Genomic DNA, 18283 nt, shown 5'->3' with positions numbered 1-18283 from the left:
GCAAAATAGGGGGCAGGGTGGGGAAAGAGAAGGAAAAACGTCAATGAACTTGAGGCCAGAGTATTAGAAATCATCCAAACTGAAGAACAGAGAAATAAAACATTTTAAAAACATGAACAGAATCTAAGAGATGTATCCCAATTTCAAAATATCAGCATTCAGTAACTGTATTTTAAGAAAATGAAGAGCAAATTGGGCAGAAAAAAATATTTAAGGAGAAATGACCAAAAAATCCCAAAATCTGGTGAACGGAATAAATTTACAGATTTAAGAAGCCCGGCGAAACCCAAACATGATAAATTCAAAGAAAACTATACTCAAAAATGTCAGAGTCAGAGTGTTTTTAAAAACTAAGGGAAAATCATAAGAGCGGACAGAAAAAAATGAAACATTACATACACAATGAAACAATACATACCAAGGAGAAACGATTCCAATGACTAGACTTCTTATCCAAAGTCACAGTTGAATAATATCTTTAAAGTAATGAAAGAAAAAAACTGCCAACCCAGAAATACTATATTTAGCAAAAATACTCTTAAAAGATGAAAGAGAAACATAAAAAATAGCTGTCATGAAAAGACCTGCACAATGTGAATTACTAAAGTAAGTTCTTTGGGCTGAAGGGAAATAATTCCAGAGGAAAACATGAATCTTCATGAATGAATAAGAAGCATCAGAAGTAGTTATTATCTAGATAAATATAAAATATCTTTCTCTTAATTTCTTTAAAATAAATATGACCATTTAACTCATAAATTGTCTTTTGAGTTTATAATATAAGTAGGTATAAGACATGACAACAATCACAAAAAGGACAGTCGGACTTATGGTAAATATATTTTGAAATCTGCAAGGTTTCTATATTTTGTGTGAAACGGTACAATATTAAATCTAATTATACTGTGATAAGTTAAGGATGTATATTATAATCTCTAGAGCAATCACTGAAAAAAATAATGATAATATAAGAAGGAATAGCTTACAAGTCAACAGATATTCAATAGAATATATTAAAAACCAAGACTCATCTACAGGTTATTCCCAAGAGATGTGTTAAAAATAAAAACAGAGATAGATTGAAAATAATTAGATGGGAAAAGACAGACCATGCAAATGCTAAGTGTAAGAAATCTGAATGAGCTATAATAATGTCATATGAATAGACTTAAAGACAAAGAGTAAGTCCAAAGATAAAGAGAAAAAAACTCATAATGATAAAAGAGTTAATTCATCAGGAAGTCATAACAATCATAAATGTATAGGAGCCTAATAACAGACCCTCAAAGCACATGAACCAAAAATTGACAGGACTAAAGGGACACAAATAATTGCACAATCATAGAAGAGTTTAACACCCCTCTCTCAGAAAGTGATGAACACTGAACAAAAAAAAAATAAGAAGAAAAAGAGAATCAGAACATTACCGACCACTTTGACCACCAATAACTGAAGAATACAATTATTTTCAAGTGCACATGGTACAATCACCAAGAAAGAGCATGTGTTCTCAAACTAAAAAGCTTCTGCACGGCAAAAGAAACCATCAACAAGGTAAAGAGACAACCATCCGAATGGGAAACTATATTTCCAAGCAACATCTCCGATAAGGGCCTAATATCCAAAATATACAAAGAACTCATACAACTCAATAACAACGACAAAAAAAAAAAAACAATCCGATTTAAAAAGGAGCAGAAGACTTGAATAGACACTTCTCTCAAGACATGCTAATGGCCATCAAATATATGAAAAGATGCTCAATTTCGCTAGCTATTAGGGAAATGCAAATCAAAACCACGATGAGATACCATCTCACACCTGTTAGAATACCTAAAATCAATAGGACAAATAATAAATATTGAAGAGGTTGTGGGGAAAAAGAAACCCTCATACACTACTGGTGGGAATGTAAATTGGTACAGTCACTATGGAAAACAGTATGGAGGCTCCTCAAAAAATTAAGAATAGAATTAGTATATGATCCAGTAATCCCTCTACTAGGTATTTACCCAAAAGACTTGGAAACATTTATCCGAAAAGATATATGCACACCAATGTTCATAGCAGCATTATTCAAGGTGGCCATGACATGGAAGCAACCTAAGTGTCCCACGATAGATGATTGGATAAAGAAGATGTGGTACATATATACAATAGAATATTGTATATATAAAAAGAGATGAAATACTGCCATTTGCAACAACATGGAAGGACCTCGAGATAATCATGCTAAATGAAATAAGCCAGACAGAAGTTGAAAACCACATGATATCACTTATATGTGAGATATAAATCTAAAAGCAACAAACAACATAACAAACAAACAGGTACTCATGGACATAGACAGTAGAATGGTGGTTACCTGAGAGAAGGGGGGGAAGGGTGAGGTAGATGGGGTCAAAGGGATCAAATATGTACTGACAAGAAAGAAATCTAACTACAGGTGGCAAATACACAATGCAAAATATATACGACTTATTGTCGAATTGTAAACTTAAAACTTATTGGATTTTGTTAATGTCACGATAAATTTTTTAATTATTTTACAAATAAAATAAAGTAAATAAAACTTATGGTATGCAGGGGAAAGTGTTCACAGGGAAAGTTATAGCTGAACATGCTTATGTTGAGAGAAAAGAGGCCTAAAATTGGTGACTTAAGTTTCCACTGAAAGAATCTAGAAAAAGAAGAGCAAAGACAAATTAAATAAAGGGAAAGAAATAACGATACCAGGTAATTCAATGGGAAAAAGAACAGTCTTTTAAACAAAAAGAATAACTAGACATTTGCATTTAAAAAGTGAACATTTACCTTTGCCTCACGGTAAACACAAAAATGAATTCAAAATGGATCATAGACTTAAAAGCCAAAGCTAAAACCATAAATGTCATAGATGAAAACACAGAAGATATCTGCAACTTTTGGATAGGCATAATTTCTTAGGAAAAATCACGAACCATAAAAGAAAAAATTATAGGAGACTTTTGTAAATTAAAAACATCAAACATATGCTCTTAAAAAGACATTAGAAATAAAGTGAAAAGGCAACCCACAGAATGGAAGAAAATACTAATAATACATATACCCAACAAAGAAATAGTATTCAGAATATAGAAATAACTCTTACAATTCAATAATAAGACAAAAGATCCATCTTTTAAAAAGGGTGAAACAGTGTTGAACACTTCACCAAAGAAATCATATAAATGGCTACAAAGTACACAAAGAGATGCTCAACATCACTAGCAGTCAGGGAAATAAAAACTAAAACCATGAGGAATCACTACACACATTAGAATGGCTAAAATTTTAAAAGATTGATGATATCACATCGTGGTAGTGATGTGAAACAACTAAAAACTCTTACACACTAGTAACAGGGTTAAAAAATGGCACAAGTATTTTGGAAAACAGTTTGGAAGTTTCTTAGAAAGTTAAGCACCAATCATTCTACTCCTAACTATTTACCTGCTCCCCCAAACTAAAAATATGTTCACACGAAGGCTAATACAACAGTAGTCCCAAAGCTGGAATCAAGCCAAGTTTGTCTCTATAGAAGAATGGAAAACAAACTGTAGTGTCTCCATACAAAGGTTTCCACTCAGCGATGAAAAGCAGCGGACTACTGATATATGCAGCAAGACAAATGAATTTCAAAGTCATTATGCTGAGTGAAAGCAGCTAGGGAAAAAAACAGTCCACGTTGTGCGATGCCATTTACAAAATTTTGTAAAATGCAATCTAACACACAGCAACAGCAGGCAGATCAGTGGTCGCCTGAGCCTGGGGGCAGAGGGAGGGGTGGATACAAACTGAGACAGGTAATCTTTAGGTGGCAGTAGAAGTATTACATATCTTGACTGCAGTGGTGGATTCATGGAAATATATTCAACTGTCACCTAATTGTATACTTTAAAAAAATGCAGTTTTTGTACTTAAACTGTACTTATCAAAGTAGATTTTTTTTAAAATCGTCAGTGCCCACCAGAGGGCCCTTTTTCTGTGGTATGATTGGTAGGCTAGTCACAGGCAACACATCATCTTGCACCTTCCACAAACTCACAGTATCAGCAAAAGCTATAATTACATCAACAAAACTAAAAAATAAATCATGTTTTATTTCCATACCAAAATTACCCTAAATAAATGGAACATTAATTTTGAAAAACCATTTCCCCATGAAGGGTAGGAAGCTATAGTTAAGAGGGGCTGCCAACTTAACTTAATGTACTTCTGCTGAGAAATCTAGGGTAAGAGGAGAGAGAAAGGGAAGTGCTGGCCTTGCCCATTGCTCCCCAGGATGGTGGGAGAGGATTCAGTCCAGGAATGAACTTAATTAGAACATCTGAAGAGTCTGGAAGCTAAGAGATTGTTAGAGATTCCTGGGGACCTCTAAGAAACATGGACAAACTTTCCGACTATCAGTGGTTAGTCTCTCAAGACAAACACAAGAAACTGAAAAGATATGCCATTCTCAGATTATTTATTATGACATTTCCCAAACCTTTCATGAAATTCCCAAATAAGTGCTATGCTATGATTTTATATGCTTTATTCAACATATTCATAATTTACACCACCATGCCCAAAAAAAGGGTGGTTTAATTTAGTTTGTGCTCAGATGGGCGTTGTTTAACTGCAATTAAATTTCTTCTGTTACCATGCTATCTAGATTTCTAAGGTCTGACCTGAGCAGCAACCCTGGAACCAGAAAATAAGACACAAATAACTAGATTTCAATCTCAATACAACACTAATGACCTATCAATTATTCTCATATATCCGTATATTTATGAAACTTTCACAGATTTAATATTTTTTCACTTCTTACATTTCCCCCATTCTGAAGAAAATATTTCTCCCATTCTGAAAAAAAATATTCTCTTTATCAAGTCTTCACTTTGGGGGGGGGGGATGGGGAGGTAGGGAGCTTTGAAATAGCAATTATGCCAAGTTTTTAAAAGATTCATTGATAATATGTATTATCACTTCTTGGACTTAATTTATCAACATTTATGAGGAATCTCACATGATCTTGAACTAGCATGACAGCCCCTTAACTGATCTCCCTGTCTCCCTTCCAGTCTAATTTCCAAGTCATCCTCCACACTGCTGCTTAAGTCAGATTGATAAAAGCAAAGTTGAGCAAGTTATTCCTCTTTAAAACCCTTGGAAGGCTTCCCACTGCCCACCAGATAAAGCCCTGATCCCTGGTGCTTGCCTATCCTCTGGCCCGATTTCTAGCCTCTGCTTCCCTTGAAGCCCATCCTCCAGTCCTACAGAGCTACTTGCAGCTACCAGACTCTTTCATGCCTCTGTAATTCCGCTTACCTACTCTCTTTGTCCTGAAAGGCTAGCTCTCTCACATCTTCTCCCTTCCACATCACCAACCTTGTTTTCTGAACTCCCACACATCCTCTAAGACAAAGCTTCTGGACTTGCTTCCACCCTCGCCTTGCAAACTTGATCGTTCCACTTCCTTTGGTGATGGACTTAACAATCATTTTCTGCTTTCCCTCCTGTAACTTTGGAAAAAAGGTGGTTCTACCAACATATTCATTTACATAAAATGTGATTCCCCACATAACTCACACTCTAATGGGATGTGTATATTCAAACCTCCTCACTTGTTTAGATAATGTTTTTGCATGTCCTGGGGTCACTGTTGATCTCCTTAACTATATGATACAGGAGAAAAATAATATTTTCTAATAGAGGCATGGTAGTCATAAAACAGTCCCTAAAGAGTCTGCCCGATGACTTTTGTTAATTGAAAATAAAAGACTGTACTGATCTTTTTGGTGTTTATTGAAAGCCAACTATGTGCCAGACACTGTGCTAGATTCTAGGGACACAACACAGTACAAAATAATTTTATAGATAGATAATTTATAGAAACAAGTAATAGAAAGATATATTAGAGACGAATTCTAGTTCACCTATTTTATAATATAGGAAGTGTCTTACCCAAATTCACCCAGCTAGTTACTTGCAAAGGTAAGATACAGGGCACTTCTCAACTTCTCATCTGATGTGTCTTTCCTATCCTTTTCCACCAGTTTGAAATAATTTTGAGAAATGAGACGGATTAAACACTATTTTGGTTTATGATACCACATAAATCTCAACATTTTAAAATAATATTAATCTACATGTAGAAAGAGGCTTGCCACTATATTTCAGAAAGGAAAGCAGTGACATAAAACAAATCTAAAGAGAACAAAATAACAGAGACCCAGAAGTGGGAGCTGAGATTCATCTAAGTCAGCAGATGACATCTATTTGCACTCGTTAGCACTGCCTGGCATGTGCTACACCACCCCCTAGGGTAATTTACATTTTTTTAAAGCATGTATTTCTAAATTTAGGAAGTTAGGATAATCAGGGTGGAAAAGCCCATCTGTTTGACGTTCACTCCAGCTGCTGCAGATTCTGAAATGAAATCTGAGTATTTTCTTGTCTGTTTCGTCTCACCCAGTCTGGCATACACGGACATGACCAAAGCCTAAATGTAGATAAAGGAAGGGTATCCAACATGTATTTTTTCTAGTGCACACAATACTTCCGTTGTGTTTAACTAACCCTTCTACAATTACACAAGCACATGCACAATCTGTACACATCTGTGCATACTCATATACACGTACCCTTTCCTGGTGTAATGTTTTGTTGGTGTGATAGGGAGACAGAAAGATCTTAGGAGGAGATGATGTTTGACCTTTAAAGAGGTTAAATAAGTGTTCAACAGAAAAAGTAACTGAAATACTGCTTAGCTGTTTATTTCCCTTATGTTACTGGAAAGAGCATTAACCTGGATTCTGGCCCAAATTCTGCCACTCACATGGCTGTTTAGTTTTGAAAAAATTATTTTACCTCTCTGGGTCTCATTATATAACATCAAAGAATAGAGGTGGGAGAGGGAGGAAGGAGGAGGTGAGTGAAGAAGAGAAACCTGAAGACTGAAAGTACTGTCTGGATCTCAGTTCTGGAACTGCATGACAGCTGCATAAATTTTCACAAGAAATCCGCAGTAAGTGTAAGAAGTTCTATCCTTCTGGTTTGAAATGATCAACATTAAGCCCAGGAGCACATCAATAAATATTTACTCATATACCTTTTTATATACTTCAAAGGTGTATCCATCATATATACCAAAAGCTACATAAAATTCAGTAAACACTAATATGAAGTAGAAGTATTTAAAAAATAAACACAATTCAAACAGAACAATTTTACATTTCTAAAGTACAAAAAAAAAAAAAGAAAAAGAGAAACAAAAACTCTCTAGGATGATGTTTATTACTGGTGATAAACATCAATGTAATTGTTGATAAAGCCTCAAAAAGAGAAGTGTAAAAGCTCGTCTAGAGAAATAAACATTTTTCTAGATCCATAAACCTTTCCTGAATACCTTTCCGATGTAAGGTACTGTGATCTAAGCAATTTTGAGCAATGACTGTCTTTAACAAAATCGTTAAAGTTTTCATTATTGCTCTTAGGAGTAGGGAGTCACTTATCTGTAAATAAAAACCATACCACTAACAAGAGCCAGTTCCAACATCTCGCTTAAGTTCCAGCTTGTGTCTAACACAACCAACTGTAGGCATTTCAGAGACAGACACAAGAAAGGCTGTAACCTATATGGCCCTGCGACTTCACCAAGGAAACCATTCTGTACCTGAAGAACACAAACAAAAATCAAAGGGTTGTAAAAGCTCTAAATAGGAGACTTCAGTTCTTAACATAATTTCTTTCTGTATTTGTGATGTTATTCTTAACCTACCATTATTTTATAGGTGAACGAACATTTTGAGAAGAACCAGGGATTCAGAACAGAAATTGTGGTGCTATCTAATTTTTTTACTGCCTCAGATGTGGTTAGCCTGTTTTTAGCCTACTTTTGCCTCTGCTATATCCCAGTGCACAATACAAAGCAGGAACTCAATAAATATTTAGTGAATAAATGAACAAATGTTTAAAAATGAAGTTTTATAATGTCAAGGGCAAAGAGGAAGAAAGAGGTACAGACTCAGACTCTTACTATGCACCAGGTGTGAGGGCGACCTCTTTATCTAATCCAGCTACTTGGTGGAGTAGGTGTTGCCTGCCTCACTTTGCGGATGAAGAAAAAGACTCAAAGGTTAAACAATACTCTGACAAAGCAGAGAAGAAAACGTGGGGCCATCTAGTGAACCTAGGTGAGCTGTGATGCAGCTGTAAAACTCAGAGAGAGAGAGAGAGAAAGATGGGGTGGGGGACATAAGGGACAAACAGTCTGACACTAGGCAGTAAGGCTGAGCTAGGAAGGTTAGTGACAGAACAAGCAGCAGCCCATTAAAAGAACAGGTGCAAACACAGAAGTGTAACTGGCTGGACCAGAGCCAGGCAAGAGGCACAGAGGGTGTCCCACTGGGCTGCAGGAGTCCAAGAGGGAGACTGGGCAAGAGGTGTGGGAGCTCTTACAAGTGGGGGAGTATGGGGGTCCTCAGAGCTGAGGAAATTGGGGAAACCAGGGTCGAGTGTTTCATTTCACATGTTCAAAATTTCTCAGAGTAAACACTGCCTTGAAATATGTCAGTACAAGCAAATAATGGCATGAACATTTATGACAAAGATGTTGGTCACCTTTGGTAATTTATCAGTCAAGCTGCCATTCCTAATTCTTTCTAAAATCATCTTTAGAAAGCTAAAGGGAAAAGCCAATTTTCGCCAAAAGGAAGAGAACACTGTAAATACAAAATTTTTATTGACGATGCAGGAAAATGTTTAGAATGCTCAAACAAATAGTTCAATGTGTACAGATTAGAAGTATAATAGAGCTTCAAATGAGTTACCATAGCTACAAAAAGATAATTAATTTTGAGGAAACAAAAAAAGAGATATCATTAGGGGAAGTTTTCAAAGAGCTGAAATAATAAATGTGGCATCTAAATTTAACTCACATTACTTCGTAACAGAAACTAGCAATGCTCCTTTCCATGTGACAGCTTCTGATGGCATCCCTGTCCCCTTCCTCCCCAATCTGATATGCCTGGCTTTTTCTCTGCTAGACTAAAACCTATTCAGATGCTGCAAGACTCAGTTTCCACCTGTCCTATAAAGTCTCTCTCAACTCTAGTTGCACTTATGGCCTGAACAATATACAATCATCACCTATTATACGAAACAAATATTTATTAAGCACTGGCTGTGGAAGGGAGGTATGGGAGACAAGGGTTTAACAAAGAGGAGAGTTGTGCATATTATAGTACACAGAGACCAGCTAAAGTCTGAATAATGTTCTATGGAGACAGGGAAGGAAAAGCCAGCCCAGAGACACCACTCCAGAGCTAACATCTAACCTGCATCTGGAAGCACAAGCATTCTTTTCCAGGCTCAGAAAAAAAAAAAAGAGAGAGGAGAAACTGTTTCAAGTTGAAACAATAGTATTTTTTTGTTCTCTTTTTCCTGAAGCAGGAAGAAGGTAGGTTTGAAAACCGAAAGATATGAGCTATGACCTTACTTAACCTTTACGAACGACAGCACCCTTGTTTATAAAGTAGGAACAATACAAAGATGTGATGAAAATCAATTGTATAATGTATCTTCAAGGACTAGTACCTAGCAAGCATCGAAAAATGTTTCATCACTCCTCGAAAACTGTACACTCAATAAAGGCAGAAACAGAGTTTTGTTCTCCTTTCTAGTCACCTGCAGTGTCTAAAACAACTGCCAAACACAACTTCTTGTTGGTTGGTAATGTCCCAAAGAAATAAATATGATAATTTTAATAATTCCCTTTTGAATTTAATTACACATAAATCTTCTACTATACCTACTTATTTGCTATAAATAAAAATAAAATTTCAAACTCTCTTACAGCCAGTGCTATATTTCCCAACATGCATAACAAATACTTAAGGCACCAGCAAGGCAGGAGCACTAAGGGAGAGAGAGAGAAACATTTTTAAGGCTGATATTTGATATTTCAGAACAAAGATTAATATAGTCCTCTTGAAGGAAAAAACACAACTGTGTTGAACTTGCTTACCCTTATTTTATAGATTAGTGTCTCATTTTGAGTTCCACAGGAGGGGGCACCATAATCTTTCATGCTTAGGATTCTAAAGGTCTTTACAAGCTCTGCTCACAACCCATATAAATGTTTCCCAAATTCTTCTCATTAGGCCTTAGAATGGAGACAAAACCACCACAAAGCCAAGTAAGAGTTTCCAAGAGTAAATGCAATCCACTTACTGATTATCTGACACAGCATTAGGCACTTTATGTATTATCTTAATCTTCCAAGCACTTAACTTGAGATACTGAAACTCATTCTATTCTACAAGCACAATCAATTTCCTCACTCGGAAAAAGGGCTAATACTCATCTATCTCACAGGTCTCTCTTAAGGATTAATAAATAAACACACATAAAACACCTAGACAATGCATGGTTCACAGTGGGCAACCAATGACAGTAGCTACGATCTCAAAGGAAATTTGACATCCTCCCATCACTGAAAACTAAAAGCAGAACTGTGTTGACAGAGAGGCATCCAACGTGGTGGCAAGAGCAGAACTGAAGCTGATCAGAGCTGGCACTGGAGGCAGGGTGACTTGGCTTGCCACCCTTTGGCACATGAGCCCAGTGCCTATTCAACTCCAGTATTCCAAGCTGTTTAACCACATTCAGTTCACTGTGGGCACCTCAGTATCAAAAAAAGAGCCTGCCAAATCCAAGTGTTTAAAAAAAAGCACTCCAAGTGATCAAGCAAATAAAGAGGCTTTTCTTGAAAGAAAAGATCATTTATTGAGATTCAGTAAACCACTGTAGTATGGTTCCTGCAATTGCTTACACATTTGCTGCCATGTTGGCACACCAGCTTAAGTTAAAAACTAGGACAGAGCTCGAGATTTGTGTGTGCATCTGGCCAGATGAGGATTCTAGATTCAGTAGGATTGGCCATGCATCTCAACCGGATGTTTTCAAGGGGAAAGCAATAAGTAAATTTACATTCCTTTGTTAATAAGCACATGCAAAGAAGTGGAGTATCTTTTTCTCAAACTGATATTCCTACTGTTTCTCACGTCCCATCAACACACCCCAAAACCAGAGGGGTGGCAGGGGTTAGGAAGATAACTGCATTCAGTCAGATCTAGTCATCTAAGACTGATGTCATCATTTGAAGAGCCTCTTTAAGTAACCTTATAAATGTCTCTTTTGGATGGCTCAGATAAATGCTTAGTCTTTCTGACTTCTTTCCCCTGTTTTTCTTCAAGGGGGTATGTGAATAAGTGAAGGAGAGAGTCCTCAAACTACCCCAAAGGGGAGAGGAGAGGAGAGGAGAGGAGGCCCTCACATCCGCACAAAGTTCTCTGGCTCTACATTTACCTCTGCTGTAGAGTATCTTAACTGGCTACACTCAGACTGGTAACCAGTAAGGTACAACTAGTCCTCTGTGGGGGTCTTCTTTCCAGTAATGGTGGTAGTGGTGTTGAGTGGGGAAATAGTGGTGGGTATGTGCCAGTTTCCATCCTTGTACGGTGGTCCTGACCATTCGTCCCTGATCTGGAAATTCCTGCACACACCGAATTCATTCTAACCTCGGACCTCTATCAGTGCCCTCACCAGGATACACAAACACTACTAAGTCTCTTACACACTCAATGTAGGTACTGAGGAATCAGGAGTACTGCCTCGGATTCTACCTGCTTTGTGCCAAAGTCTCCCTGCCATCACTCTGACACTTGTTGACAATGGCCAGCTACAGAGCTTGCAGGCACCAAGAACCACGACACCTAGGGAAATTCATGGCTTGGTCAAAACAAGTATGAAATCTGAGCAGCAGACAACACTTAATTCATACCATTAATGTAACACATTATATCATAATGAGCTGAATTATGTTTGTCTTTTAGACTAAAGCCTGAAGTCTTGAAGATTGGACCCTCACTTTTTCCATCTTTCTACCCCCTGATGCCTGGAGTAAAACAAACCCTCTTTTTGGGGGGGAGGAGGGTCCTTAAAAAGTGCTGAATATAGAAGAAATAAAGGTGTCTTGCCTCATCGGCTGGGATCCAGCTGTATTTTCTTCCACTTGACTCTTTGAGTACTACATTATCTGCAACTTCTATTTCCTCACATGATTCTGACAAGTGTTCCATAATTACTCCTTTTCTGATTCATATAAATCTCCAAGTTGTAACTGTACTTATAAGTATAGCTATAGTTACATGTATATTAAGTTCCTCAAGACCAGATACCATGTTAAATACCCTGTATACCCCACAATGCCTAGTACAGTAGTATGCAGAGTAGGTATCTCAATGGTTTATTGGAAAATGAAAGAATATACTTTGAGAAGTTGAGTATATATTCTCCCCAGAAGAAAAAATATCAAATGCATATGACATTTTCAATAAAATTTCTGTGACTTCTCTGAAAACTATTTATGGACCACAGTTAAAATTCCTTGTACAGAAACACAGATCAATAGAACAGAATAGAGAGCCTAGAAATAAACCCACACATATATGGTTAATTAATTTACAACAAAAAAAAAGCCAAGAATGTATAACAGAGAAAAGGTAGTCTCTTCAATATAGTGTTCAGAAAACTGGACAGCTGTATGCAAAATAACTAAACTGGCCACTATTTTATATCATACGCAAATCATTAACTCAAAATGATTAAAGACTTAAACATAAGACCAGAAACCATGAAAGTCCTAGAAGAAAATACAGGTGGTAAGCTCTTTGATATTAGTCTAACTGATGAGTTTTTTTGATGTAGCACCAAAAGCAAAGGCAACAAAAACAAAAATAAACAAGTGGAACTATATCAAACTAAAAAGCTTCTGCACAGCAACAGAAACCATCAACAAAATTAAAAGGCAACTAATGAAATGGGAGAAAATATTATATCATATAAGGGGTTAATATCTAAAATATAAAAAGAACTCATATAACTCAAGAACAAAAAAAATAATAATCTGATTAAACAACAACAACAAAAACAAAAAAAAAAAACAGGCAGAGGCTCTGAATAGACATTTTTCCAAAGAGAAGAACAGGTACATGAAAAGGTGCTCAGCATCACTAATCATCAGGGAAATGCAAATCAAAACCACACTGAGGTATCACCTCATACTTGTTAAAATGGCTATGGAGAAAGGGGAACCCTTGAGCACTGATGGTGGGAATATAAACTGGTGTGCCAACTATAAAAAACAGTGTGTAGGTTCCCCTAAAAATTTAGACTACAACTACTATATGATTCCACTTCTGGGTATTGATCTGAAGAAAACAAAGCAAACACTAACTCAAAAAGATATATACACCCCCATGTACACTGAAACATTATTTACAATAGCCAAGATATAGAAACATTCTAAGTGTCCATCAAGAATTAATGGATAAAGAAAATGTAGTCTGTACACACAATGAAATATAATTTAGCCATAAAAAAAAAGAAGGAAATCTTGCCATTTGAGACACATGGATGGACCTTGAGGGCATTATGCTAAGTGAAATAAGTCAGAGAAAACCAAATATTGTATAATATCGCTTACACATAAAATCTAAAAAAAAACGAAAAACAAAAAACTAAGCACACAGATACAGAGAGCAGATTAGTGGTTGTCAGAAGCAGGGTGTGGGGGTGGGCAAAATGGGTGAAGGAAATTTCGAAAAGGTAAAAAATTCCAGTTATAAAGTAAATAAGGTATGGAAACATAACATATGGCATGGCAACTATAGTTAATAATACTGTATTGCATATTTTAAAGTTGCTAAGGGAGAAAATCTTAAAAGTTCTCATCGCAAGTAAAAATTTGCAATATGTATGATGATAGATGTTAACTAGACTTCTTGTGGTGATCATTTTACAATATTTACAAATATCAAATCATTATGTCAAACATCTGAAACTTAAAAAAAAATGTTGCATGTAATTATAACTGAATAAAAATAAAATAAAAATTTAACATCTTAAAAAAAATTCCTTATACAAAATGAATGTAAGGTGGTTATGATGCAAAGTACTCAACAATATGAAATGCTAAATATGAAGTGCTATTATACAACTGAAATTATTATTCTTAAAGAAAATTACTATATAATAATAAAATCATGAGATTTACAATTTAATCTCAGTTCCAGATAACGAAGATGATTATTAATGAAGAAAAAAGAGATGACGATGGTAGAGATGGCAGTGGCAACAGAAAAGGAAGAGGGAGATAACAGACTCCCCGGCCCCCCCAAAAAAAGTAGAAAAGAAAATCATGCTGAAAAGAAGAAATGAACACTACTTAAGAATAAAGTCAGATTTCATAGTATTCTGTTTGGGTCTTTACGTGTCTTTCGGGAAGCGAGTCTTTCTGACCCAACCACTGCCAATAAGCATCCCTTGTTCACTTACCATGTGTAAGGCACTGCACCAGACCCTGGAAGTAAAATGAAGTGTAAAACCACATAGATGAATGTATTTAACCAAAAAAACTGGACATAAATGTAAATGCATAAGCCATCTCAAAAAGTTTCAGTCCTTGACTTCCAACTGTCATCACACACACACAAAAATCAAATCCAGGTGAGATGTCGGGTCAAAATAGAAAAGGTAAGCTGTATAGCTTCTAGAATATAACAGAGAATATCTTCATGACCTTGGGATAGGCAAAGAATTCTTAACCAAGACACCGAAAGCGCTAGTTGAAAGGAAAAATCATTAAAACTGTATTTAAATTAAGAATGCTTCTTTGAAACATACCAAAATACATGTGTGAAGCCAAGTCCCAGAGTAAAAAGATTCTGCAACACTTATAACCAATAAAGTGGTAGTATTATAACAAACATTTTTAAATCATATTTTAAAACTTTATAAGTCAGGGGCAAAAATGACACACAGACTCTCTAATGTTAAAAATTGGCAAAAACCCAAGGATATATCAACAGATAAATGGATAAAAAATATATAGTATATACATACAATGAAATATTATTCAGCCAAATAAAAAGAATGAAGTTCTGAAACATATTATAAATGGATGAGCCTTGAACACACTATATATACTAAGTGAAATAACTAAGAGAAAAAGCCAGCCACAAAAGGACAAATATTGTATGATTGCACTATATAAGGTACAACAGGCAAATTCATACAGATAAAAATACATGAAATGTTACCAGAAGCTGAGGGCAGGTGAAAATGGGGAGTTACTGCTTGACATTTACAGAGTTTCTGTTTGGGGTGATGAAAAAGTTTTGGCAATAGACAGTAATGATGGCTGCGCAACAGTGTGAATGTGCTTGATGCCACTAAATTGTTCATTTAAAAATAGGCGAAATGGTGAATTTTGTGATATTTTACAATTTTTTTAAATTATTTTTTTAATGGTGACATTGGTTAACGATATCCAATAAGTTTCAGCTGTACCCTTTAACAGTAAGGCATATCTACATTTACACTGTGTTCACCTCCCATAGTTAGATTTCTTTCTGTCACCACGCATTTGACCCCCTTTACCCCATCTTCCTCCCCCCTCCCCCACCCCTTATCCTCTAGTCTATAGTCCATGTCCATGAGTCTCTCTTTGTCCTGTTCATTTGTTTCTTTTAGGTTTATATCCTACATATAAGTGATAACATGTGACTTTTAACTCTTTTGTCTGGCTTATTTCGCTTAGCATGATTATCTCGAGGTCCATCCACATTGTCTACGCAAATATTATCACAACTTTTAAAAATTAATGTATCAAAATCATTGAATTATATACTTTAAATGGGTAAATTATATGGTATGTGAGTTATATCTCAATAGTCATTATAAAAAACTGTCAAAAGACTTGAAAAGACAGTCTACAGCCATGTCGCCCTGAACATGCCCGATCCTGTCTGATCTCAGAAGCTAAGCAGGGTCGGCCTGGTTAGTACTTGGATGAGAGACCACCTAGAAAGACCAGGTACTGTAGGTATAATAAATAAATGAATGAATGAATGAATGAATGAATGAATAAAATAGACTGCTATTTGACATCATACACAAAAATTTAAAAAAAAAAAAAAAGACTTGAAAAGACAATTTACAAAAGAGAATACCTAAATAGTCAGTAAAGGGAGAAGAGGTGAGTAACCTCATTAGTAATCTGGGAAGTACAAAATGTCTAAAAACATGCACACACAATGATACCATTCTTCACCCATCAGAATGGCTAAAGTAAAATAAATTGACAATACCTGGTGTTCACAAGAATGTAAAGGAAAACAGAACTCTAATAACACTGCTAGTGGGCGTAAAGATCATCACCATGACTTTGGGAAAATGGCAGATCCTGCTAAAGCTAAATATATGCAACCTGGTTCTCAAGTCTACACCTAACAAAAATGCACTTTGATATGCATGGAAACATGTACAAGAATAATGCGCATCAGCATTATTCATAACAGGCCAAAACTGGAAACAACTCAACCGGCTATTAGTAGTAGGATGGATAAATCAATACACAGTGTAGTCATACCTTAAGGCGCTATCATGCAAAAAGGCGAAGAAATTACAGCCACATGTAACAATGTGGATAAATTGCAAAAATAATGTTCAGTTTTAAAAGCCAGACACAAAAGAATGTATAATGAATATGGATAATTCTATTTATATAAATTTCAAAAATAGGCAAACTAATTTCCGGTGCTAGATATCAAAAGGTGGTTATGTTTGGAGAACAGGGAATGGTAGGGAAATTGAGAGGGTCATCGGGAGACTACTGGGTGTTGGCAATGCTCTGTCTTTGGATCTGGATGATGTTTTCACAAGTATCCACTTACAATAATTAAGTAGTACCCTTAATATTTCTATACTATTTCCATACTAAAAGTGTAGTGTTAGAAATATTTCTACACTAAAAGTACCTAATAAACTTTTTTAAAACTTTAGTCCTGTCACTATTGCCTTTTCTAATAAATACAGCAGCTTTGAAATACATTACATTCAAAGAAAAAATTGAGTATGTGTAAGTCGATGCTTATCAGTGGAATGAACAAAGTATAGAGAAAGGCAGCAAGAATATGTTAGAAGACAGTGGGAAGCTATTGGAAACTTAGTTCACATAAAGGAAAAGGTTGAGAAACTATTAATCTGTTCAAAACTGGAGCACAAATGAAATGTAAATTCAATCTGTAGCATAAAAGAATCTACTTTGTATCAATTTTTGAGAATGAGAAATGTCTATACTTTAGTAAAAACTTTAAAGTTCACATGCATATCTCAATTCCACATACAGAATTTCAACTTTTTGACTGTAAAACTGAGAAAATAAGGTGTATTACCTTACGCAAGATTAAAAGGCTGCTAAAAAGCAAAGACCTAAAATTCATCCATTCACTCAATAAATTAAGCACCTGCCATGTTCACAGCACAAAGTGCTCATCCTGTGGAGCTTGCAAGAAAGTATAAGAGAACAAGACGTAGCCGTTTGGAGGTGCCACCAAAGGAGCACGTGAACCCACTGTGTAGGAAGCTATAAGAGAAAAAGCTGTCTTACAGAAAAGTTATCTCAGAATGTAAGGCAGTCAGTCTCAAGGAAACAGGCGTGAGCTGAGTCTAGAAGGGCAGGTAGTACGTGTATCAAGAGGAGGTGGTGAGGTATTTCAGACTGACCAGAAGTGGACGGGAAATGTGAGCAACACTGAAGAGGTGGATAAGCCAAGAGTATTAACAGAAGGCCCTGGGCTGGGAGGGTGGGGTGGAGAGGACACTGAGTGATACTCTAAGACCTTTAGAATTTATCCTTTAAGATTTTTTCAAGTTTGCTGTGGTTTTTGTTATTGAAGAGAGGAATATAATGACAGCAGTGGTTTGACAGAAAGGAACCTGGCAGGAAGGAAAGGATGGATCAAAGAGAAGAAAGGTAAAGTTAACAAGCAGCTAGAAAATTGTTGGAATAACATAAACTTGAAAGGAAAAGGATAAAAATTAATGAAGGCGGTAAGGAAAGAAAGAATAGTAAGTTTAGAGCACTAAAAATAAATATTTTAAAGATTCCAAGGTTTTCGGATATTTAAAAAACAAAAAATTATTTTGCCTAGGAACAAGCCATAGGGTCATGTACTTTTACCGTGTGATGCTGCCACAATATACACAATCTCCAAAGTATAAGCAATATCAGAAGTTTGGGCCAGACACAAAATCCTGAGATTTACGTATATGTTACAATGCAAATCGCCATATGTAAAATTAGATAAATATGTGTATGTTTACCTAATCGGCCAGCATATATGAAGCAGAAGAGCAAGTAAAGCTTTTG

At 35.9% G+C, this 18283-nt stretch overlaps 1 protein-coding gene and 1 pseudogene across 3 annotated transcripts in view; one reads left to right on the top strand and one right to left on the bottom strand.

Annotated features, from left to right (window-relative positions):
* Positions 1-18283, bottom strand: part of IGSF11 (immunoglobulin superfamily member 11) — a 115883-nt gene that overhangs the window by 87996 nt on the left and 9604 nt on the right. The window lies entirely within an intron of this gene.
* Positions 15841-15958, top strand: LOC118602048 (annotated as a pseudogene).

The sequence above is a fragment of the Rousettus aegyptiacus genome, unplaced genomic scaffold (genome assembly GCF_014176215.1).
Source record: "Rousettus aegyptiacus isolate mRouAeg1 unplaced genomic scaffold, mRouAeg1.p scaffold_m13_p_4, whole genome shotgun sequence".
In the NCBI taxonomy this organism is placed as follows: domain Eukaryota; kingdom Metazoa; phylum Chordata; class Mammalia; order Chiroptera; family Pteropodidae; genus Rousettus; species Rousettus aegyptiacus.
This window is presented reverse-complemented; position numbering and strand designations above follow the sequence as displayed.